This window comes from Rhinolophus sinicus, chromosome 17 (genome assembly GCF_057876585.1).
Source record: "Rhinolophus sinicus isolate RSI-liver-muscle chromosome 17, RSI-T2T, whole genome shotgun sequence".
Classification (NCBI taxonomy): domain Eukaryota; kingdom Metazoa; phylum Chordata; class Mammalia; order Chiroptera; family Rhinolophidae; genus Rhinolophus; species Rhinolophus sinicus.
The window spans coordinates 64999829-65025455 of record NC_142517.1 but is presented as its reverse complement, the minus strand read 5'-3'; the positions used below and the strand labels follow the sequence as shown (position 1 = coordinate 65025455).

The window sequence follows — 25627 nt, the reverse complement described above, 5'->3', positions numbered from 1 at the left end:
AAACTCTTCTTACTCACTAATAATAATAATACAAGCAGCCAATTTATGGAAATGGGGGAGATATTTACCAGATACTTCACCAAAGAAGATATACAAATGGACAATGAGTGCATGGAGAGAGGCTCAGCATCACTAGTCACCAGAGAAATGCATATTAAGACCACAGTGAGACACCACATCACTGGAAGAGTTTAGGTTAAAATTGATAATACCAAATGTAACATGGTTGTGGGAACAACTGGAACTTTCATATTTTGCTGTTTGCTGTGTAAAATAACACAGGCACTTTAGAAAACAGTTTGGCAATTTCTTAAAAAGTGAAACATACACTAAAAATATGACCCAATAATTCCATTCTTAGGTATTTGTTCAAGGGGGGGGAATATATATATACACACATATATATGTATGTATATAATATATTTGTCCATGAAAACTCTTATAGATGACTTTTCATAACAGCTTTATTGCCAATAAAAAAAAAGCTAGACCCCCCCAAATGTCCATCCAAGGTGAAAGGTTAAATTGTATATATTCATTCAAAAACAAATTGTGTATATTAATACAATGAAATATTCAGCAATAAAAGGAATGAACAACTGCTACATTCAACAACATGGAAGAATGTTTGTTTTCATTGTGCCGAGCAACAGAAATCAGACACACAAAAAATACATACTGAATGATTCCAGTTATATGACATTCTAGAATATGTAAAACAAATCTAAATTGATAGGGGTCAGATCGGTGTTTGTCTAGAGTGGGGGCAGAGGGAACTGACTGCCAAGGGGCCTGAAAGAACTCTCTGGAGTAATGGTAATGTTCTGTTTTGATTGGGGTGGTGATTACATGGGTGAATATAGTTACAAAACCTCACCACACTGTACACTTAGTATTTGTACATTCTATTTTATGTAAAGTATCTCCAATAAAGTTGAATTTTAAAAAATGAAGATGGAAGTACTAAGCACAAGAATACTTCTCAGTGTTTTGTATGTCTCAGACACTGTGTAGGATGCTTGTAAATATTACCACTCAATTCTTAGAGCACACTTCAAGGGAAGAGTTACTCGGAAAACTGAGGCTAAGAGCAGGGAAGTAACTTGCTCAAAGTCACAGAGGAGGGAGCTCACCCAGAAGAAGGCCAGGAAAAGGATTGTATGGAAAAGCAGAAATGCACACTCCTAGAAGGGAATGATGGTAGCAAGGTCATGACGTCTGAAACCAGAGAGAAGAATTAAAAAGTGTTTGTAGTGGCAAATATGTGTGAAGGAAGGGATCTAGGTGGATATGGGGGCCTTATGTTTGATTAGCTGGGTCTTCTCAATGGAGTAGACCTGGGATCGCCTGTTGAAGTGGGGCTGGAGCACAGGGAGAAATCTGGAATGGTCCCCAACGGATAAAAGAACTCCTGGACAGCAATAAGGACCCTCTCTGAAGCAGTGGGACATGAGGCATGTCCTACGCAGGTGCTGGAGGACTCTGCCACTTCCTCTGGCAGGTTCTGCAAACTAAGAACAACAGTGATAAGAGTGATGGTGGACACAGCCTAAGAGTGAGTGTGTAAGTGTGTCCCAGGCAGGAGTGACCCAGAGGCCTCTAGGAGGGGAGTGGGTAAGTAAAGCCTTTTCCGTCGAAGTTAAAAATATCCAATATCTCATCTGTCCCAGCTGAGGGGAAAACTGGCAATTCTCTCTCTCTTTTTAATTATAATATTTGACTTACTATGATTCTGTCAGACTACTAAATTGGAAATGGAATAAAATATAATAGAGTAAAAATTTTGGCGGAGCCAATTAAAATATTCCATAGGGAGTCTTTCCTGTCCAAGCAATATTATGAACCTCGGAATAAATTGGGTCTGGGCCCTGGTTTGTTATTTTTAATTTGGATTAATGAAGTGGATATAAAAGACTAAAATCTGGAGCTTATTCAGTCACTCATGTCCTGATCAAAACTCCAACATGTCAAAATTTGACTTCACCTTGAGTATCTCAATTCCCTCTATTACTGCTAGTATTTGCCCCATTCCCCTCCTTCCCAGACTTGAGACCATAGAGGTCTTTGGACCTTAGAACTGTTCCCTTTTTTCTAGTCCTCTATCGAGAACTAGTGCCACACTAATAGGTATAATACGCATAATGATGGTTCTGCGGTCAGATATGTTTGGGAAATGTTGTGTTAAACAGTTTCGACTTCTTGCTGCAGAACTTCTCAGAGATTTTAAAGTGTCCCTGGGCACTGTGAATCTCCAAGGGTGAGATAAAATAGTTGATCGTGGAACGCTGGTGGTTGCAGCATTACCTGAAATCCATCCTGGGAAACACTGACCTTAATTGCAGAAACTGCCCCCTAGCCACCCTCTCTGCCTTCAGTTTCTCTTGTTCCAATCTATCTTGAATACTACTGTGGGGAGTTATCTCAGACCACATATTCCTTAAGCTGGTCCTCAGCTGTAGAAGTTTTGGTGAGTACACACAGGACCTAGTATGCCATATCCCACCAAGCCTCTCCCAGTGTGACCTGAAAAGCTCTCCTTACTCAAAAGTGAGAAGAAACCGGCTCCATCTTAGCAGCAGCAGAAGCGGCAGCAGCCACAGAGTAAGCAAGGATGTCACATGCGATCCGTGGAAGGACCTTACTGTTTCCAGAAGGCTTCAGCGTTTACATTTTAAGTCAGCATGCATAAATACAGGGACAAGTGGAAAAGGGCTAGATGCCCCCAACTTCTAGAGGGAGAACTGGTGATCAGGTTACCAGTGGTTGTTGCCCTGATCCTAACCTCTGTGGGTTACAAGCAGGTAAAAAATGGGTGACTTGGGACCGAGGGGAATCACTTACTAAACTCTCCTTAGCTAGTTTAGATCTACCAACAGCAGAGAGAAGACTTTCATTAGCCACCTCACTTAATTCAAGGGTAACACAACCACCTCTCCCCGCCTAACTCACTAAAACTAGACGAGTTTCCACAATCGAGTCTTGGAGGCAGCATCAGCAGCTGAATTTTGCCTCTTCAAGGAAATGCTTTGCTATATCACACACTGTATATGTCATATGATTTGTCTAGGACCCCCTCACATCCAAATACTTTGACCCGAAATTATTTAAATACTTCAGGTCAAAATGTGGTTTGGGTTTGAATTACCTAAATAATTAAGTGTGTAGACAGGTGCTTAGTTTCAAGAGCATGTGACTAGAATAAAAACAGCCTGTTTCTTTAAGTAGTTTTTACAAAGGCTTTCTAAAGCTCTCTCCTGTTTTGTTGATTTATTTTTTAAAGAGAGAAAGACATGTTGATGAATGAGTTGGACTTGTGCAGGCTCCCAGGGGAGCACAGGAGGGGCTTGTGGGAGAAGGAGGGGTGGGCAACTTTTGCTTCTGCTTTGCAAATGCTCCAAGGCCCCCAGTACTCCCTGATTACTCTCCAAGATGCCGCACTCACTGTCTGAATTGACTCCACGCCAAGAAAACCCTTCTTTCAATCCATGGAGAGTTTCATGCTGTGGGATAAAAAGTAACAAGAACAGAAAGGGATGAAGGGTAGAGAGTGAAAGAAAAAGAAAGCTGAGGAAATTAGTATATTTGCAAGCTGGGGGATTTCTGCATCCCCTGGCTTGCTAGACTCTATTGATCCTTAGAAATAAAAGGAACAGTACTAATATAAAATGCCCCAAGCAGAATCTGCTTTTGCACAGGAGGTGTCCAAGCAGTTTCTCTGCCTCTGGTCTGGCAAATAACAGACAGACCCTCAATAAGAAAACAAGTGTGCGAATTTGTCCTGAAAATCAGCTGGAGACTGCAATACCCACACGCTGCTTTCTAGGGACTTGTGGCTCCCTTAGGAGTCTGTTCTCATGACTGTATAACCAGAGCTATTAAATCTCTCATTTGTGCCTAGAGAGGACAATGCATTACCCAAATTATCCTGCATTACCCACATGGCAGACTTTAGGGAGCAGCAAGGTACCCAGAAAAACAGGAAATCACCAAAAAAGAAATGTTTTTGGTATACATAATGTAATATTTGCTATTTCAAAAAACAATAATAATCAAAATAACCAGCATGGGAAACTGGAATAGTTTCCTATGTAACAGTTTGACGGGCCTTAGATTTAGTCATTGCTACAAAAATACTGTGTAACAAACCATCCCCAAACTCAGTGACTTAAAACACCAGTGATGTATAACTCAGCTAGGCATTGTCTCATCTAGGTTGGACTCAGCTAGACAACTTTGCTTTAGGCCAGAGTGGCTGGAACAGCTCTGCTTCTCAGAGTGGGGCTGAGAGATAGCCAGATGGCTCTGTTACTCGTGTCTCGCCTCTTCTTTGCACCACCATCAGGCTAGCTCGGGCATGCTCTACTCTTGGTGTTAACAGAAGCACAAGAGAAGATAAGTCCCAGTGTGCAAGCACATTTCAAGTCTCTGCTAGCATCTTGTCTACTAAAATCTCATTGGGCAAAGCAAGTCAAAGAGCCAAGTCCAAATTCAAGCGACAGAATTGTATACTCTACCTTTTGAGAAGCAAACTGCAAAATCACATGGCAAAGGATGTAACTACAGGGAGAGATGAAGAACCCGGGTTCATAGTTCCACCTATTGTAATGCACCATTATCTCTTCAGCTTTTAGGGCCTCTGAAGATCTTCTCAAGACATCACTGATTCTTCACCAGTTAGTAGCTACATAACGTTGGGGATGTCTCCTTGGGACTCAATTTCCTTACCTGTAAAAGAGGGATAATGTTTTCTCCACCTATCTCACAGGATTGGTTTGAAAGTTCTTAGAAAGTTCTATGGTATTATACACTGCAAGCTAGTTCCACAATTATTACCAAGGGTAATACTCTTTGTATGTATTGGGCTTGTAGGCCATACATTCTCTGTCGCAATTGCTTAATTCTACGATTGTAGCATGAAAGCATCCATGGACAATGCATGAGGCATGGGCATGGCTGTGTTCCAATAAACTTTAAATATAAAAAAGGCAGCTGACCCGAGGGTAATAGTTTGCCAGCCCTAGTATATACCCATGAATTTTAGACAGTGGATATCAGGATGGCTTTTCATATGTCTGAGGTGCTTGGGCAAACACTCCTTCAAGAGATTCCCTACCTCCCTCCTTAACTCATCAAAACAGTTTAATAATCTTTGTCATTAAAAGATACATCATAATAAGTCAATTATACCTCAATAAAAATTATTTTTAAAAAAGATGATATATTCTCAAAGCTCCTCACCCTGTACTGTAAGCCCATGTTTTCTTATTCTGCATGAGGGATAGTTCGTTATATATCAAGTACTTTGCACATTATAGGTACTTCTTATAAAGCTAAGATATTTAGGGATAGCTGAAATTTGAGAGGAGGGAAGGGACGCTTTTTCCACTTTTTTCTGGGACGTGAGAAGAGCCCTAGCTTCCTCCTTTCCCTGTGTGACACTATCCTGCAGAGACAGCAGGCACAGTGAGCATACGGAACCTAGGACATAGCTGCAGGCCCTGTTAAAAGTATGGGCCCTTCAATTCTACTGAAGAAATAGCTGCTGCCACTGAGAACCCTCTACAACCCTCTGCTGTTCTCAGAACAGTCTTAGAATTTTTCATTCCCTGCCAGCCAGAGGATTGATTCTCCATGACAATCAGGGATGAGCCTGGCTCCAGCCAGCATTCTTGAGAGGCAAGTGCACAGGGAAGACTTCTCACTTCTAAGCACTGGCAGGTCAGTAGGCCTACCTTGCAGGAGAAAGTAACCTGAAAAATAAGCTGGAGGAAATCAAGAATAGTCACATTGAAATAGTTACCTGAACTTTTCAATAGGCATTCGGAATGATCCACGTTGGAAGTGAAAACAGCTGGTGAGAAGAGTACAAAGGCTGGTGCAGGGGATTTATTTTTATGAAAAAGCAAACAACCCAGAACTTTCCACAGAAGCAGGCTGAGTCAAGATCCTCAAAAGGGCCCACTGTACAAGGCCTCTTTGTCCTGGAATGATCTCCACCTGAAATGAGGGTTTTGATAATAAGCAAATTACCTGGAAATGCCTAGTGAGTCAATGCAGGTAATGAGGACATTTGGGATCACAAAGCTCCCTGCTTGATACCTAGTCTAGAAAGCAGGCTGGACCCCATATTGATTTCGTGCCATCTCCTCCAGAGCTGGAAAGGCTTTCAGGGTACAGGAAACTCAATGCAGGCATCATGGGGACAACCTTTGCAGTAACCTGGAGCTTTTTAAGGTCTGAGCTCCATTTACGGTTGGCAGATGCCCACTTTTCCTAGGCTGCTCTGAGAAGCAATCCTTTGTACCACAGACCAATGTCAAAGCGTTCATATTCAAAGGGAAGATTCCCCTTCTTCGTGCTCATCTGAGAATGTCTGAGAATGTAGACCTGCTGAGGAGCTGCCTCCTCGGGAGCTGGCACCCTGCATGGGGCATTCACCCTGCCAGGGTTAAAAGCCAGCTTTGCTGCCAGTCACAGCACATACCTTCCAGATGACAGAAGCAGCTGGCTAACCGATGCTCTGGCTCTACAAGCTGTCCGCTATCCATCCTTCTCTGGTCTTCGCTCATTCATGACTTTCTAACTAAATGCTGCCCCTCTGCGGCCAGCCTCTCTTTTCCTACAAATCCACCTCACAGGCTGGCCCCTCCTCAACCTTCCTATAGCTTGAATTTGTTATCCATGGTTCTATTTTTCTAAACTCATATCCTTTACTGGCTCACATGCACCCTATGTTCTATCTAGCAAGCGGTGTTACTCACTGTTCCTCAAACTCAATGTATCCTTTCCTACCATCTTCTTTCCTCATGCCATTTTCTCAGCTTGGAATGTTCTGCCCCATCTCTACCCACTCAAATCTTTCAAAGCCTAACTTATTCTATACTATTTCTTCTAGGAAGTCAATCAAAAATAATACACTACAGTCCCTTAAACTCTAGACTTCAGTTTTATTTCTCTTATGATGTTAATCCTGTTTTCACTCATATTATAATGAAATATCTTTTCTGTCTTTTTAGATTAGAAGCACCATTGTCTCTACACTGTCTCCCTCTTCCCAAAATATAATGCGTAAAAGATGCTCAGTTAATACTTGCTACTGAATTTATTGGTCAAATGCAAGACCCATGGCTTAAAAGAGTTAATTTGCCTTCATAAGCACTGAAAGCATAACCAGGAAATGTTACGGTGTATACAGCTTGTCCACTGGCTTGTACAAAGCAGGAAAGGGATTTCACAACACTTTTACCAGGTTGTTTACCAGGTTGTTTACTGAATCAGATCCTACAAGCCTAAGACAAATAAGTTAAATCTTATTTTCCCATAAAAGCAATCATATAAAATTGGTTTTTATTCTTAACCAAGGTCTGGTGCCCAACTTCTTTATATGAATGGTCACAAGCATGATATTTAATCAATTATAAATGTTACACCTGTTACACTACATGACATAAAGCTTTCTATAGTGTGTATAAATCAATTAAACAAGGCAGCACAGCAGCCTATAAAATAAAATTTTATTTAATATGGTCTATCATAAAGGTCTACTGTACGAAGTTTCCATCTTTTTTAAAATCCCTGCTAAAATAAATCAGCAGGTGAAGATACTCCTTTGATAGGGTCACGGTTTCAGAAAGATTTCTTTGAGGCAATTCTCAAGGCATCTTAGGAAAACCCTGTAGGGGATTAAAGACCGCAGGAGCTTTTGGAGAAACTAATGCAGGAATGTAGGCTGGATTGCCCCAATTTCTCCCTGACAATTTCCCTCATGATATTAGCCAGCAAGCTTGGATTTCTCTCAATATGGAAACAGAAAGTTTGCTGCCTTTTATGTAGTCCTCTTATCAGCACTAGTTAATTTTCCCTGTTATGGGATAACAACATACTTGGCCAAGAAGACTACCCTGTCATTAAAATGCATCCATCCATTTATTCCCTCATGCTGGTGTCTTACTTTTCTATCTGATAAAAGTCTTGGCCTAGGTTCCTTCCAATATGACAGACGAAATGCAACATTCACAGCCATCTCCATGCTACCTCTTGCAATGATAAGCCTCAAAGCTGCCTTTGATAACTAAAGGTGGTGTGGCTCCTTGCTATTGATCTACCTCTGATTTATAAGCATAATACCTAGGTCCTTCTCCACAGTTACCGTGTCTATGTCAGAGGTGCTTAACCCTGCCTACACGTTAAAATATCACTGCCATTTACCCAGTGAATGAAAACTTAGGTCCACACAAAAACCTGCACATGGATGTTTACAGCAGCTTTATTCAATATTGCCAAAATTTGGAATTAACCAATGTCCTTCAGCAGGTGAATGGATAAACAAACTCTGGTACATCAGTGAAAAGTAAAGACATCAATGATCACCAGGGTTAACAGGAAGGGAAAGAAGAACAGATGAAGCAGAGTAGACTGTTAATGCAGTGAAACTACTCTGTTCCATACCATAATGGTGGATATATGTCATTATACATTTGTCCAAATCCACAGAATGTCCAGCACCAAGAGTGAACCGTAATGTAAACTTTGACTTTGGGTGATAATGATATATAATGTAGGTTCATCAGGTGTAACAAATGCACCTCTCTGGTGGGAATGTTGGTAATGGGGGAGGCTGTGCATGAGTGGGGACCGGGAGTATATACGAAATCTCTGTAATTTTCTCTTTACTTTGTTGTGAACCTAAAACTTCTCTGAAAAATAAAGTCGACTTTAAAAAAATGTTAAATAAATAAATGAGAGTCCTGTCCCCACGCCGAAATTGTATCATTGCCTGGGTACTCTTCCCCATCCCCAAAACCAATTAAATCAGAAAATCAGAATCTCTGGGAGTAGAATCCAGCTCTAAGTATTTGCTCCCTAGGTGATTTAAATGTGCCCATAAGGCAAGAACCACAGATTTCTACAGATTAAAGGCAGCCTGCTGACTTAATCAAAAGTCAAACGAATTAAAAACACAAGGGGATTCAGAAATCTTGTGTTCTAGACTCAATTTTGACACTAATATCCAGATACATGACTTTGAACAGACCACCTCCTTCTCAAAGTCTTAGTTTCCTTTTATACAATATGAGAGGAGTGTCTCCCATATTAAAACACTGTGATTCCTCAACAAATACGAACAAACAGAATTTAACAGCACACTGAAAGGATTATACACCATGACCAAATGGGATTTATTCTTTCAATGCAAATATGGTTCAACATATTTATGGTTCAACCAATGTAATACACCACCTACCAGTAAACAGAATTATGTAAAATAACCATGTGACCATCTCAACTGATACAAAAAAGCATTTCACAAAATTGAACAACCTTTCAAGATAAAAACACCCAACAAACTTGGAACAGAAGGAAACTACTTCAAATAATAAAGTCCAAATATGAAAACCCCACAGCTAATATTATAATCAATGATGAAAGACTCAAACCTTTTTGTCCAAGTTCAGAAGCAAGACAAGGACACCTGCTTTTACCACTTCTATTTAGCAGAATACTGGAAGTCCTAGTCAGAGCAATTAGGCAAGAAAATAAATAAAAGTCATCAAAATCAGAAAATGAGAAGTAAAATTACCTCTGATCATAGATGACATGATTTTATATGTAGACAACCCTAAGGATTCCACAAAATTGTTATAATTAATAAATTCAGCAAAGTTGCAAGATAAAAAAATCAACATGCAAAAATCAATTGTGTTTCTATACACTAACAATGAACATTCCTAAAACAAATTGAAAAAAAATCCCATTCACAATAGCACCAAAAAGAATAAAATACTTACAAATAAATTTAACCAAGGAGGACAAAAACTTCTACACTAACAATTGTCAAAATGTTATTGAAAGAAACTAAAAACAATTAAGTGAAAAGACATCCCATATTCATGAATTGGAAGATTTAATATTGCTAAGATGCCAGTAATACCCAAAGGGATCTATAGCTTCAATGCCATCTCTATCAAAATCCCATTAATGTTTTTTGCAGATAGAAAAATCCACCCTAAAACATATGGAATCTCCAGCGACACCAAATAGCCAAAACAATATTGAAAAGTTGGAAGTCTCACATGTCCTGATTTCAAAACTTACTACAAATGACAGTAATCAAAACAGTGTGGTACTAGAATAAAGACAGACATAGAGACCAGTGGAATAGAATAGAGAGTCCAGAAATAAAGTCTCACATATATGGCCATGTGATTTTTGACAAGGTTTCCAAGACCATTCAACAGGGAAAGGATAGTCTATTCAACAAATGGTGCTGGTGAAACTGAATATCCACATACAAAAGAATAAAGTTGGACCTTACCTTACACATATCTTACACATATGCAAAAACTAATTCAAAATAGATCAAAACCCTAGTTGTAAGAGCTAAAACTATAAAACTCTGAGATGAAAATATAGAGGTAAATCTTCACGACTTTGGATTTAGCAATGATTTCTTGAATATGACACCAAAAGCACAGGCAACATAAAAATAGATAAAATGTACTGTGTCAAAATTTAAAAGTTCTGTGCATCCAAGAACAGAATCAACAGAATAAAAAGGCAACTTACAAACAAGGAGAAAATATTTGCACGTCACATATTGGATAAGGAGTTTATATCCAAAATATATAAAGAATTCCCACAAGTAAACTACAAGAACAAAAATCCCAATTAAAAAAGGACTTGAATAGACATTTCTGCAAGGAAGGTATACAAATGGCCAAAAGCACATGAGAAGATGTTCAACATCACTAATCATTAGAGAAATTCAAATCAAAACCACAATGAGATACCACCTCATACTCATTAGGATGGCTACTATCAAAACAAAACAAAAAAACAATGACAAGTTGGTACAGCTGTTGTGGAAAACAGTATTTTAAACATTGACACCATATGACCCAGCGATTTTACTTCTAGGTATCTACCCCAAATAACTGAAAGTAGAAACCTGAAGAGGTATTTGTAAACCCATGTGCATAGCAGCAGCATTCCCAGTAGACAAAAAAAAAAATGAAACGTGTCCATTGACAAAGGGATGGATAAACAAAATGTGGTACGTATATACATACAATGAAATATTAATCGGCTTTAAAAAGGAAGGAATTCTGGCATATGCTACACCATGGATGAACCTTTAGGACATTCTGCTAAGTGAACTAAGTCAGTTACTAAAGGACACATACTGTATAATTCTACTCATATGAGAAACTTACAGCAAACAAATTCATAAAGACAGAAAGTAGAATGGTCGTTGCCAGAGACTGAGGGTAAGAGGAAATGGGAATTATTGCTTAATGGATACAGAGTTCCAGTTTTGCAAGATGAAAAGAATTTTGTGGATGAATAGTGCTGAAGGTAGCACAAAAATGTGCACACACTTAAAAGGCACTGAACTGTACAGTGATTAAGATGGTAAATTTTGTTATGTGTATCTTACCATAATTTAAAAAATAGTATGATGCATGGATTCTGTTTAAATGAAGACACTCAAGAGTTAGTGAACACATGAGCACCTATGTACCAACTGGTGTAACACAACCCCCTCTATCCTGAGGATGATGAACCCGCAAACTAAGATTACACTTGGTTGATATTACGGAAGATATCAATAAAAGTTAACTTGAAAATGAATTTCAAATCAATTATTTTAGGTACCATTGAAATACAAGCATTAGCTGAGATTTCTGTCTGCCAGTTCTGCTTGAATAAAAGAAGGGGTTTTTGCAGAACACTCCATAATCTGATGTGAAGATGCTAATACATGAGTGCTTTGCATATAATGTACAACATAAGTACATGTGTGTTCACACTTTTGGGTGTGGGATAAAGCAATATTTTACTGCATTGCTGCATTGGATATACAGAATCTGTAAACTGATAGCATTGGTATTAACCTAAAACAAACAGCACTTATTATGTAATATATATATATATATACTTTTTTTAAAAAAAGACACTATTACCTCACCAAAAGAGAGCAAATTTCCATCTTTTGAATGTGCATAGCTGAGTGACATTTAGACCAATCAGACTCTAAATAAATATAGTCAGCCAGAATGCAGCATTGCTTCCAAACACACTAGGTAGCTGAACTTAGTAACTACAATAATAAAGTGGCATGTTATAAATAATATAAGACAGTTGCAAAAGTGAACTCCTATAGTTATTAAATATTATGTTTTAAGTTGATTATATCCATTGCAAAAATCACTACAAGTTAGCAAGCATACAACAATGGCAGAAAATTCCAAACCAAATCTCTCTCTCTCTCTCTCTCTCTCTCTCTCTCTGTCACACACACACACACACACACACACACACACACTCATAATATTGGATATGGTTTCATCTGAGCTTTATGAGAGTAGGGACTTTGTTTTGCTCTCTGCAGTATCTTCTGGGTCTAGAATAGCTAAAGTGGGTGCACAATATGAATGAAATATGAATAAAAATGTATGTAGTTTTCACTGAGGGTCTCTGGTCAGATATCCTGAGCAAGGCATGGGTGGGGCACACATAGCCAGTAGATAAGATAAGCTAATGGAAGAGAACCAGACTAACTCTTCCTCACCAGGTGGGGCAGACCTGAGGAAAATACCTCCCATAAAGCACAATGTTTAGGGACAATAGATAGCAATGTCCTGTCAGAGCTGAAGCAATGAATATTGGTCCCCCACCTGAGGGGTACAGGAGGTTCCAATATGAAACAGGAAAACAGTGATAGGCAGTTTAGCATGGGCTATATTCAGAAGTCCAGACAGGAAAGTGGCAGCCAAAACATAGGAGGACCTCAGTCACTACATTTCTGGAAGAAAGCCTCATGTCAGGCATTCCAGAAATCAAAGTCAAAACTCTAATTAAGGAAGCTGAGAAGAACTATGTTAAAACCAATCAACCAGAAATTTACATTTCCAAAATGGAGGCATATAACGAGGGTCAGATTTGCAAGATGGTTAGTGCCTCATAGCACGTCCCACAGCATGGGTCTGGGGAGACTTACACATTTCCTATGCCTGGAATTGGAGGTAAGTTTAGATGCCTGATGTGTTCATGTATCCTGGTTATGAAGAATAAAGAGATTCAGAAAACAGAAAACCAGACTTGCAATAACCTGTGTCACTGTCTTGACTTTCGTTCTCCCTCAGTGCCATATGTTCTCTGTGTGCTTCCACCTCAGATTTTACAGAATAGCCTTTCAACTCAATGCCAAGGAAATAAAGTTGGGAGGAAAGGAAAGGTAGAACAGAGGAGACTGGGTATCTACAGAAAGGATGCACAGTGGGAAGGTTTTACACTACAAAGAGAATTATACTGACAAATCACTTGGAAGACATGAACTGGATGCATAGAAACAGTCCTTCCATGAAAAGGATTCTACAGATTCTTTTCCCCTTGCTTACTGCAGTAACATGATTTCTCTAGCCTGTGTTAAACAGCCTAACTATTTATTCTTAGTTGGGGGTTTCTCTGATGCAATCTAATTAATGTGTTCTAAGATTCTCCACTCCTTGTCAAGTATAGCTGGAATAATAATAACAGTAACAATAATATATAGTAGCAATAATAAATTTTTTGAGCACTGACTATAAGTCTTTTAATTGTCACATGACCCTATTAAGACTGGTATTGCTAATATCATTTTACTAATGACCAACCTAAGGCATGGAAACAAAAAAATAATGTATCCAAGGTCACATCCCTAGTAATCTGGAATTCAAATTCAGAAGACATTCTGACTCTAACGCCCTTGTTCTAGACCACTGGGTATACTGAACTACTCTCACTGGTCTTCTTTGATAAATTTGTACTTTCTGAGCAGGATTTCCGATCTACTATGACCTCTTTTTAAAAGACCCATATCCTTTCCCCACAGATGTTAAGTTTTCAGTACAGTTTTACAGTACATAGCACAGCAATAATGTAGAATAGTGATTGAATCTGATCTATAGGTCCACATAGCTATGGCACAGGGCAATGATTTCCTATCATTTCATTTAAACTCCCCTCTCCATGTGGGGAGTTTCAACCATCCTCAGGGAGAAAACCGTATATGGTGGGCAAAAACAAAAAACAAACAAATAAAACAGGCTAACCAGACTGTCTGCAGGGACCTTGAATACCAAGCTTTCTTGAAAACTTGAAGTACACAAATTCTGTGAAACCCATGTCATTTCAGGGAGATTTTGTCCTAATTACCATGCCCTGGAAAAAACTACAATTAAATGATGCAGCGATCCATTAAATATAACATGCACTCACAGGTACCCCACTGTATCTAAATATTTGATTTTCTTTAAAGCAGACTCTGAATTATGTACTCTGATTAAAATATTATACTTGTTTTGATAGGCAGTTTGTTTGCTTATTTGTTTTCAATTAGTTACCAACATCTATCAGGAGTGTGACAGAGCAAGCTAGCAAAGGCATCATACTATGGGGCGGTAACTAGCTCTAATAGTTGGCTAAGAATTAAGAAAGATAAATACAATAACCCTATACTTCAGGGTTGTAGCAGCAAAGCATTACAAGAGCCAGAAGTATATTTTATAATGAATCAAAGGCCAGAAATGAAAAATGGGCCCTTCAGAAGGTAGCCTTTCCTATTAAGAAGTTGATCAAGCAGTAAGTACGCGTCCAAATGTTCCCCATACTACATCAGGGGCTGAGGGCTACAGAGACGACTGACTACCTGCTCCCCACTCTTGAAGAATTTTATAATCGCTAGAACTGAAATGTCCAACAGAACTTCCTGTGATGATGAAAATATTCTACACTGGCTCTGTCCAATATGGAAGACAAGCACTACAGGTGGCTATTTAAATTTAAATTAAACAAAACTTAAAATTCAGTTCTTCAGTCACAATAACCACATCTCAAGTGCTAAACGGCCAAATGTAGCTGTTTAATCAAATTTAAATAATACTTAAAATTCAGTTTCTCGGGCATGCTAGTCACATTTCAAGAGCTTAGTAGCCATATGTGGCTCGTGGCTGTGTTGGTCAGCCCACACATAGAACAATTCCCTCATCGCAGGAGGGAATGGATTAGAGCTGCCCTAGAAAATGTCAGAAGAGGAGAAAGCATAATGTCCTTATTTTTAAGAAGCATTAATTGTATGGGCTTCTTCAAATGAAATCTTAAGTTATTATGAAAAGAAAACATAATGGACAAGACTCTAAGGAGAAATCTTATCAACCAAAGGCAAACTATGTATCCCTCACAGATGGATACAGGATCTTAAACTGGCTTTGAATCCATACATGATTATAACACTGTTAGGCAATGTCTTTCGCAATTGAGGGTAAAGTGTTAGTCATGAAAAACATCCACTTGAGAAATTTTCTATAAAAAGAATTGAAATCTATCAAATTCTTGACTTTGTAGTCAAAGACAATCAGTGTATTGATATAGCCCACTATCGTGGAAAGAATGAAATTTAGGATAACAGAGACACCACTGAGGTGAATTATTTTGCTCCAGCAAACCTCATGCTGAGATTTGTTTCTTTTTCTTGGTAATGCATAACAAAGAAATTTGAGTGTGGGCTTGTGTCAGTAGGACCATTTAAGCTGATGCATTAGAAAACTAGTAGTGGCTTTCACCTCATTCCAGCTACGGGTCTATTGATGTTCTCATTAAAAACTAATATTCTCAGTGATTTGAAACACATCATAAATATTTAAGCGGTATTACTTCTCAAAATGAGAGCTTTTTCCCTACCCTTTGTTCATAAGAGGGCCTCAACCCATTTGTGACTATGTTTCCACAGAGGAGCTTAACAGGTGTACCCACAATGATGGGCCCTCAATATTCATGTAGACTCTGATATACACACCGTGAAAATGGAACACAGTAATTGCATAGACTAGAGAACATGTGACTTCCATTATCTTGTTTATATACCTGGATGAAAGATTTATGTATTTGGGATTGCTTTTTTTGGTACCATCTTCAGAATGCTGTTCTTCAATGACTTTGGCCTAGAAAACACTCAACAAGGCAATTTAACTTCTGAAAATTGGTTTTTTCACACATGAAATAATTTAATTTAATGACAATGATAGTAATCATGTTAATTGAAGGAAGAAAATTCACTGAGCAAAGCCACATTAATGCCTGGCCTTATTTTAATCTGTTCAGAATTTGTGAATTTAGCAGGCTATGTCCTGGCTTCTGCAATGCTCCATTCTAGGTTTGAGTGGAGTGTCCTGGGTGAGCACTTCCTACCTCAAGGAAAACGATCTCTGCTCCAGTCATGGAGGTTAGTCAACAGGCTGGCAGAATACCAGTGTGAAATGAGCTGCTTTCCTTTTTCCATTTCCTCATTCCAAATTCCTTTTTTCCTGTTTTTTTTTCTTTTTTCTTAAAAAAGAAATGTTTTGATATAACTTAAAACAGTCCTTTAAAAAACAGCCTCTCATGCTTTCCTCCATTGGCTGATCTATAGAAACACTCAGTATAAATCCCCAAACCCCAGCTCCAATATTAAACTAACCATGACCAGCGAGCGTTGTTAATACAACCATCAGATATTCATCTGCTCCTGCTTCCATGCTTACTGGTCTCATTATACTGGTTAAAACTATCCCACCAGTACTGCAGCTCATGAGGTACTTACCACCTCCTCTGGGAAATGACTGCCCTGCTGTGAGAAGCTCCCAGGTGCAGGCTCCATTTAGTCATGGCTGATTGGATTAAGAGGGGACATCTGAGCCAAGATGAACTAGTCAAATTAGTTCTTCCTAAAAATTTAGAATTAGAATTAAGAATTAGTCAGTCTGACCTGGTTTTTGAGTGAAGCAGTTGCAAACACAGAACTGAGTTGGCTACCTTCTGCCAGGCACTTGATGGAGGAACACAAAAAAACAAACCAATTGCAGAGGGACAAAAAGTGAACATCTGGCAATTTTGCAACTCAAGCTCCTAACTCCCTAGTCCCACCCCAACACACCACTCATGGACGTATGCAAATAGGCACTATCCTCTTTCAAAGAAGATTGCCACATCTCTAACATAATCATCTCCATCTCCTCTCCTTTTTACTTTTAAATGACTGTTTGGAGGTATTTTATTCTTCCTTCTTATATTAGGCACAAAGATTCCCTCCTTTTTAAGGCTAACCCTTCAATTTGACTTGGGCCCATTCCTTTTCATTTCCCAAGTAACCTTCAACAGCTATTCTTCAATTATCCCCTCCTCCACCTACATTTTCATTTTCCATTTCTGTATATTTCTCTCCTTAGTTTTCAAGTGTGCTTCTGTTTTTTGTTTGTTTGCTTGCTTTTGTTTTTTTACCTTCTCACCATGCTACTGGAGAGAAAAGTCTACAGTTTGTAAAAAAGTACTGAGCTCTGGCTACCTCCAAGTTACTGTGCTGAGTATTTTGTACTTTTTAACCACAACCCCACAGCTCTGCCTACTTGTGGGGGCAGAGCCCCAGAAAGTAGTTTCCAGGCTCTCAGCCTCACATAGACAGGTGCTGGCTCAGGTAGTAAATGGCCAACAACTGTGATTAGATGGCCGTCAGCTGTGGCTAGTTGGCCGTCGGCTGTAGCCAGTGGGCCATTGACCACTAGTATAGCTGCTGTGGCAATGCTAGCAGAAAGAGAGAAAGAGAAGAGGAGAAAAATGGGGCTAGCAAGAAGATGGTGGCTGAGCTAGCAAGAGCGGATTGCAGTTAGGATGGCGTGTTGTGGACAGTGTGGATCCAGCCTCCAGTGAGAGTATAGTGCCGCCAGCGAGAATATACTAGTATGACTCCCCTATCTATGGCTCCGTGGGTGTTCCTTTTTGGCCTCACCATATCCTACGTTCTTATGGCGGGAGCGGGACCAAAGACCCCACTGGACTCCCCGCACGACACTACTCCATGACTCTGACTCCACCACCTGTCCACCTTCACACTCCATTAAGCCCAGGAAGCTCTGCCCTCATCACTCCATAGAAACATTTATCCCAAAGGGCACCTGTGGGCTCTCAATCCCTAAATCCTAAGTTCTTTTCTTATTTCTCACTTTATTTGGCCTTTGCATCACAAAATAATAATTATTTCTCCTCTGCGATAGGCAGAATAATGATCATCCCAAAATACCCAACTCCTAAAATCCTGGATCCTGTGCATTTGTTACACTATATGGCAAAAGGGACTTGACAGATATGATTAAGGTTGCAGTGCTTGAGATAGGGCATTTCATGCATTATCCAGGTCTAGGTAAACCTAGTAATATGAGCCATTTAAAGCCAAGAGTCAGAAAGATGTCACAGAAGAAGCAATAGGAGAGATTCAAAGCATGAGATGAACTCAAGCTACCATTGCTAAAGATGAAGTAAGACAGACAGGGTCAAGGAATATAGAAAGCCTCTAGAATCTGGGAAAGGCCCTTAGACGATAGCCAGCAAGGAAATGGGACCTCAGTCGTACAACCATAAGAAAGTGAACTTTGCCAACATAAGGAGCAAGGAAATAGATTCTCCCTTAGAATCTCCAGAAATGAACACGGCCCTGTGACACCTTGATTTTAACCAGGTGAGACCCGTGCCAACATTGTGATTTATGGAACTGAAGATAATAATTTGTGTTGTTGAAGGCACTAAGTTTGTGGTAATTTGTTACAACAGCAGTAGGAAACTAAAACACCCTTTCTTTCTGAAATTATTTCCTTGGCTTTTGTAGTAACACTTTTTGTGGTTCTACCCTTATCTCCTTGAATTCTTCTTCTTTAGCTCTTCTTTAATCCTATTCTTCCTACATATATATAATTCCTAAATTTTTGTGTTCATTTCTATTTTCCACCTAGCAATCTCATAAGAGTTCATAACCTCAACAACTACTTTTACTCATATAGCACCAGAAGCTAAATTCCTGCCTCTGACTTTTCTCCCAACTTCCTGGTGCTCATCATCATTTAAATCACTCACCCATCCGAAACATTCGGTATGTACAAAACTGAATGCATCATCTTCTCTCCAAGGGTTTCTTCCCTTCCTTATTGTTCTATTTCTTTACTCACACTGCCATTCTCTCAGTTACTCATATTCAAATACTCCAAACTATCTTCGATATCTATTCATACTCTAAAATACCCAAATCTACAATTATTTTCAAAGTCCTATGTAGTCATCTTGCTATGTGTTTCTTCTTCTCTATTCTCTACTTCTCTATTCCATGGTCTGCTGTATCAGACAGGGTTGAACTGTGAACATAGAAAGTACTCTAATTATTTTAAATAGAGAGACTTAAGTACAGGATTTTCATTCTACAGGTGACAGAAGAACCAAGAAACTAAATAAGAAATAATCAAGCAATCCAGAAATCAGTACAACAGTGAGTTGCTACCATCCCTACCTTGGAGATGCAAAAATGGAATACAGAGTTACCAAAGCTGGAACCACAGAAAAGTACCACCTAAAGCAGAGTGAAAGAGTACTACCCTTCCTCTCTTTCTCTCCATTCTTCCACCAGTGCTCCTCATTGGCCAAACCAGCAGGAAGACAGCTGCCAGCTGACGTGGAACCTGGGAAACACAGACTGCAGGAGTCAGCTCGTTTGTAATCAGGGGAAGACAGAGGTATAGACCTGAAAGCATAGAAGCAGTTGGCTGCAATATGCCCTAGTTCCACCCTTCGTTTCTTTTCACCTCAACTATTTATAATAGTCTCTTCATAGTCTTTCTATCTCATGGGTCTCCACACCATTCTATAACATTACTGCCAAATGAATCTTCTTACAGCAATAATCTAATTATGTCACTTTCCTCTCCAAATGTTTCAACAGCTCCCTATTATCTACTGAGAAAAATTCATAATCCCTTTGCCTGGCATGGTAGATGGTTACTCTCTTGGCTGCCAGTGAAGCATATCTCTCAGTATCCATGCTTTTGTGTAGCCCCCTCATACACTGACTGACTCCAGGCTTGACCAGCAGGACATCAGCAAGTATGATGCAAGCATAGGCCTGATATGCATTTGAATACTGAGGCTTATCCTACTGGAACAGTTACTGTTGGGATCCACTATGTAAAGCATAAAACTAGCCACATAGAAAGTGGTAGGTCGAGAGAGGGAGATCACAGTCTCCCAGCCATCCCTGCTAAGTACCAGATATGTGAGGAAAGCCATCTTGGACTTTCCCACTAGCCACATGAGAGATCCCAAATGAGATCTGCAGAAGAGCCAGCCAGCTGAGCCCCAGCCAAACCACAGACTCATGAGCAGGTAAAATGGCTGTCTTTCTAACCACTAAGTTTTGGGGTAGTTTGTTACACAACAACAGGAAGCCAAAAATACTTCAGCTCCACTCACAATTGTGTAAGGTTGAATTCCTGTAATAAATCATTATTCTACAATATTTGTAATGATTGTGCTTCTCTGAGCAAACCCTGACTGCTACATCAGGCATTAAAAGCTCTCTGCCATCTGGCCCAAGCCGGCCTTTCCCTGCTCGTCTCTCATTCCTGTTTTCAATCACCTTTTACTTCAGTCAAATCACAGGTTTTCACACACGTCCTTCACTTTCTAGATCCACATCTTCCTTACCCAGAATGTAGCCTCCCGCTACGTTCACATATGTGAACACTGGTTTAATATCACCTCCTGCAGGAAGTACTATTAGCACATCTCAACAATAATAATCTCTTTCCTCTTTAATACTCTTTCCTCTTATGTTTGTATGGTGCCTACCTTGCATTACTGTTAATTAGTTCCTTTGCAGAAGTGGTAGCTATAAGAGGACAGGGTCGTGATTCTTAATGCATCTTTACTTTCATCAGCACCCAAGATAGTACCTTATATATAGTGTATGTTCATTAAATGTTTGTGGGCTGACTCACTGACTCAATTAAATATCAATTAATCTTGGGTGACCAGGAGGAAAAAGAAAATAAGTGATGTGTGTCTACCACTAGAATGAAAACTTTTCTAGGCACTGATGAAAGGCTCAGAAATTACTTGCAAATTGCATGACATATTCATGTGATATGTTACATGAACCTTATATTTCAGGGACACCTTCCTTAAACACTGAGTAGTTCCCAAAATGTTTGAAACATTTAAAGTTACAATTACAATCTTCCCTTCTTTTTTGATAATTCATTTTCTCCTTCCTCTTTCTGCATTACTTTCTCTCCCCAGGCCCTGCTTTTTTCTCTTGCCCAAGGACAGAGAGCCTTTTTCAAGCAGGCTGCATGCTGCCCAAACCCCCATGTCCAGGTCCACAGAGATATAAGGGTCATCACAATTATATTAATCTGACCCCTTTCTTTCCATGCAGATTCATTTTCTGGCCTGGAACCAACAAAATTGTATGTTTCCAGAGTCTTAAACCCTTCAAGGGTAAATTTTAATTTAATCATTTTAAAAAATGATAGGAACAACCAAGTTCATGGTTAGCACAAAACATCTAGGGGATTGTTGCAAATATTTGGCAATATTCACTAAAGAGGGAGAAAAGCATGTTAGGCCAAATTGGTTATAAACGCGAAGCAATTTTCATGGAAAATCAAAAACTAGAATGACAATGGAGTGGTACCCCATAACATGATAATTTCTAAGAGTCCCATTTAAAAGAATCCACCTATCAGTATGCCTCCATTTTCTTTTTTAAAGAAAAAAAAGTGGGGCTTGTGCAAATTTCTAAATTGTAAACTAGATTCATGCTCCCTATAATATAAGGGGGAAAGCGAGGGCTTTGCATCGAGAAACCAGCTTGAATGCCAGTTCCACAAGGTATTTACTGGGTACATTTCTTCAGCTTTCTCACTCTCCCAGTGTCCTCAATTACCAAACTGGGATCACAACACCTACCACTCAGGGTTGTGAGAACTACTTGTAGGAACATAGGAAAAGCACACTTCCTGGCACGCCGCAAGTGCTCAACTGCTCAAGAAATGGCAGGGTTGTGTTTCTTAATGAATCTTTTTCTCTCACCACCACTCTCAAAAGAGGATCTCATATATAGTATGTGCTTTGCATGTGGCCCTTCCCCAGAGAAGCTAGCGAGTCCTTTCTGTGTTTACTTCCTTTCACTAACCCGGTTCTGCAGTTTTGTGTTTGTTTGTCTGTTTACTTACACAATGATAAAACACAGTCTTGGAAGTCTGGGGAGCATTAGTGGTTGGCAGGGAGGTGTCGAGCCCCTGCTGAGCTCTTCTCTGTCCTTGGAACTCTGAGGAAGATGTGAGATGCTGGGTTCCTGATCAATAGGAATTTTTAATCTGTGGACACACAGCACATACACCTGTGAAACAATGACAAATCCACCACATATTTCATAGCATTTTTATAATATTTGGTGCACTTTCATAGGAAACACTCCATTCAATCAGTGCTTCTGAGGCAGGCAGGACAGCTATTAATTAGTATGCCAATCATAAAGCCGAGGAAATTGATGCTCAAAGGGTGAGCAATGTGTCAGGGCCACGGAGGTGTTTAGTAGCAGAACGCAGAGGCCCTGGGTCCCCAGACACCCTGCCTCGTGCCCTTCCACATACACACTCTTCTTGTGCTTCCTTCCTCTACCCTCCAGTGTATTTCTTTGTGACTTCAATATGCCTGAAAGAAAGATATCTTCAGATGATTCATTCATTCAGAGGCCTTTCCTGAGCTCCTACTTAGTGAAGGACTCTGTGCTGGGTGTTTTGTGGGGTACAGAAATGGTTATAGGAGCCACAGAGAAAGGCAGCATCATAGGAGAAGAAGTGGCGAGTGCTTCCATTCATGAGAGGCCAGAAAGGCTTCTGGAAGGACATGGCTCTCAATTGCACCTATGAAGACTGGGTATGAAGCAGGTATGTCAACTCAGGCCATAGACTCAGATCTGCAAGTAATGCAGCTTCATTTCTTTATACTTCAACTGAATTTCTATTGTGAGCCTCCTTTGCACAGAGAGAAAGTACCCTATTTTCGGTTTGTGTAATCTCTGTCTATTCAGGGTGTGGTGGTTAATTTGATGTGTCAATTTAACTGGGCCACAGGGTGTCCAGAGATTTGGTTAAACATTATTCTGAGTATGTCTGTGAAGGTGTTTCTGGAGGAGATTAACATTTGAATCGATAGACTGAATAAAGCAGATTGCCCTCTCCAATCTGTGTGGGCCTCATCCATTCTTTTCAAAGCCTAAATAGAATAAAAAGCTGAGTAAGAAAGAATTATTTCTCTCTTCCTGACAGTCTTTGAGCTGGTACATAAGATTTCTCCTGGCTTCAGACTCAGACTTGGACTTGAACGTATATCATCAGCTCACTTGGTTCTCAGACCTTTGGACTCAGGCTGAAACTATACCATCAGCTCTCCTAGCTTGCCTACTGTAGATCTTGGACTACTCAGCCTCCGGAATCATGTGAGCCAATTCCTTATAGTAAATCTCTTTCTCTAGGTACATAAATATCCTATTGGTTCTGTTTCTCTGGAGAAACCAGACTAACACACAGGGTCTTTCTTCCCTCACCCCTCACTGATGGAGTGTCTGTGCCCCTGGTGGTAACAGCAGAGGGACTTACTGAAGGCCAAGAGACAGGAAGGAGGAGACACTTGGTCTTCATTCCTCATGACCTATATTGCCACTAGCATGACTTGGGGCTCACACTAACACAACTTGCTGGCCGATGTCTCTGCAGATGTCTGTTATACTCAGCTCAAATCATCACAAGTCCAAGATCTAGCCTTCACAGCCTCTCCCACAACCCTCCAAGGTATTTGGGAAACATATGGCTGTTCTCTTGCCCATGCCAGATACCTAAGAAATTTGGCGAGGCTGCCTCACACCCGTAAGTGTACACACCCCACACAGCCCCATCGGTATAATGCTCCAAGCTTGGGGAACTCTGCACGATTTTCATCTTCTCAGGATCCATCATAACATGAAACACAGGTCACATCCACCTCAGCTTTCCACAAGCAACCTAGTATTTCTATTATGGCACATTCTCAGCATCTCACCATCTACTCCTTCCTAGCTCCCTCTAAACATTTTGCCTCCCTCAGCCTGTAGAAGCTTTACCTGGACAGGCAAGTGTGCAAGTGGAGAAGCAGGAACAAACAGAGTGACCACATATTCTTATTTGCACATGAAGCTCAGTTTTTGATCATCCAAAAGCCAATAATCTGACTCACGTTCTCTACAGATTTAGTGATTTGACTCTTGTTTGTTTTCTGTGATACTATCTTCCCCTCAGTTATTCAGCATTGCTGACTGACTGGGACAAAATTTGAAGGGAGAAGAAATCAGAAACAAGGAACATTTTGGGTAATATTTAGCACACTTACCCTCCACAGTAGGGTTTGAATATGCTGATATGCCATTGGAGAAGGACGTTCAAGGGAGCAATGGGAGAGATATTGTGAAGGTAAAATTAACAGGATTTATTATTTGCATTTTTACAAAACCTTTCTGCTCCAGAAATTTTATTTATGAGAATTAAATAAATCACAAAACAACTTATAAAACTAGCCATTTAAAATAATGGAAAAATAGAACTGAATTCTACCCAAAACTCCACATTTTAGTTTCATTCCTCTGCTTTTCCAACCATGCTTTGTATGACGTAAACAAACTTGCTTACTTAGCATCCCTCATTCATTTCCAGACCCATGCCTTTGTACGTCCATTTTCCTTAAAGCACTTCTGTCAAATGAGAGTAAGATTGCACTCAGTAGTCCCTGAGGCCTGGCTGGGGAAAACTGGAGCTGTTCTATCAAAGGTTGTGCCAGGGCCTCTGTCTACACTGCTGGCATCAGTGCTCAGACTCAGAGCGGGTGGCTGACATGAGTTAGGGTAGAGACAGAGATAAGCCTGGTCTGGTCCATCTGGCAAAGGAGGGATCAGGGACATCCCTGCTGGAGGTGATATAGCAGAGTGGACAGAGCAGTGCATGGTTCTGAGAGGATGGCCACGCACATCAGGACACCCCCCCCCCCCAGATGGTACCTGGAAGAGGAAAGGCAGGAACTTGGGGAAGGACCCAGTCTCTCAGAGAAGGATCAACAGGAGCCAGCAGAACAGCACCTCTTATAGAATTCTGGGATACCAGGCAGGATGGGATGTGTGGAAGCCAGTACTTTGAATTAGATTCATCTTGGCACAGGATACAGCTACAACTGGCAGCCTACCACAGGGCCCAGGGTTGGTGCCTCACATAGAAAAATGGTCTTAGTATTCTGTCTCAATCCCAGGTACTGCTGGTTCAGGAAGAGCAATAGCCCTGGTTTGGGGCTATGAGGAGCTGGAAAATGCCATGAGAAGAGCTACAAAGCATGGCAGTAGGAAAGCGTAATAGGCAGGAGTCAAATTCCATGAGAATATAAACTCCAGGAGGGCAGGATTTGGGGGTCTATTTAGTTAACTGCTATATCCTCTGTATTTATAACAGTCCCTGGCACACATGTGTACTCAATAAATATTTGTGGAAAGAATGTATATAATCATGGTTCTGTCTTTTGCCAGCTGTAAAACCCTAGGCAAGGTATTGAGCTTCAATTTTTCTTAAATCCAGTTGTTTCAGACAATATATGTTGTCATAGGCAGAATTTTGGCCCTTCATGGCCTTCACTCTCAGGTGTTACTCCCATGAATATGTTACATGACATGGCAAAAAGGGACACTGCAGATGTATTTAAAATTAGTAATTAGTTG

General features: G+C 40.1%; 1 long non-coding RNA gene across 1 annotated transcript; it reads right to left on the bottom strand.

The window, feature by feature from the left end:
* Positions 1-385: 385 nt before the first annotated feature.
* On the bottom strand, positions 386-22180 carry LOC141571317 (uncharacterized). Its single transcript, XR_012496084.2, has 4 exons — positions 22068-22180; positions 16619-16742; positions 5801-5997; positions 386-4725 (listed from the first exon to the last, which is right to left on the bottom strand). It is a non-coding gene; the product is annotated as an uncharacterized LOC141571317 (long non-coding RNA).
* Between the last annotated feature and the right edge of the window lie 3447 nt (positions 22181-25627).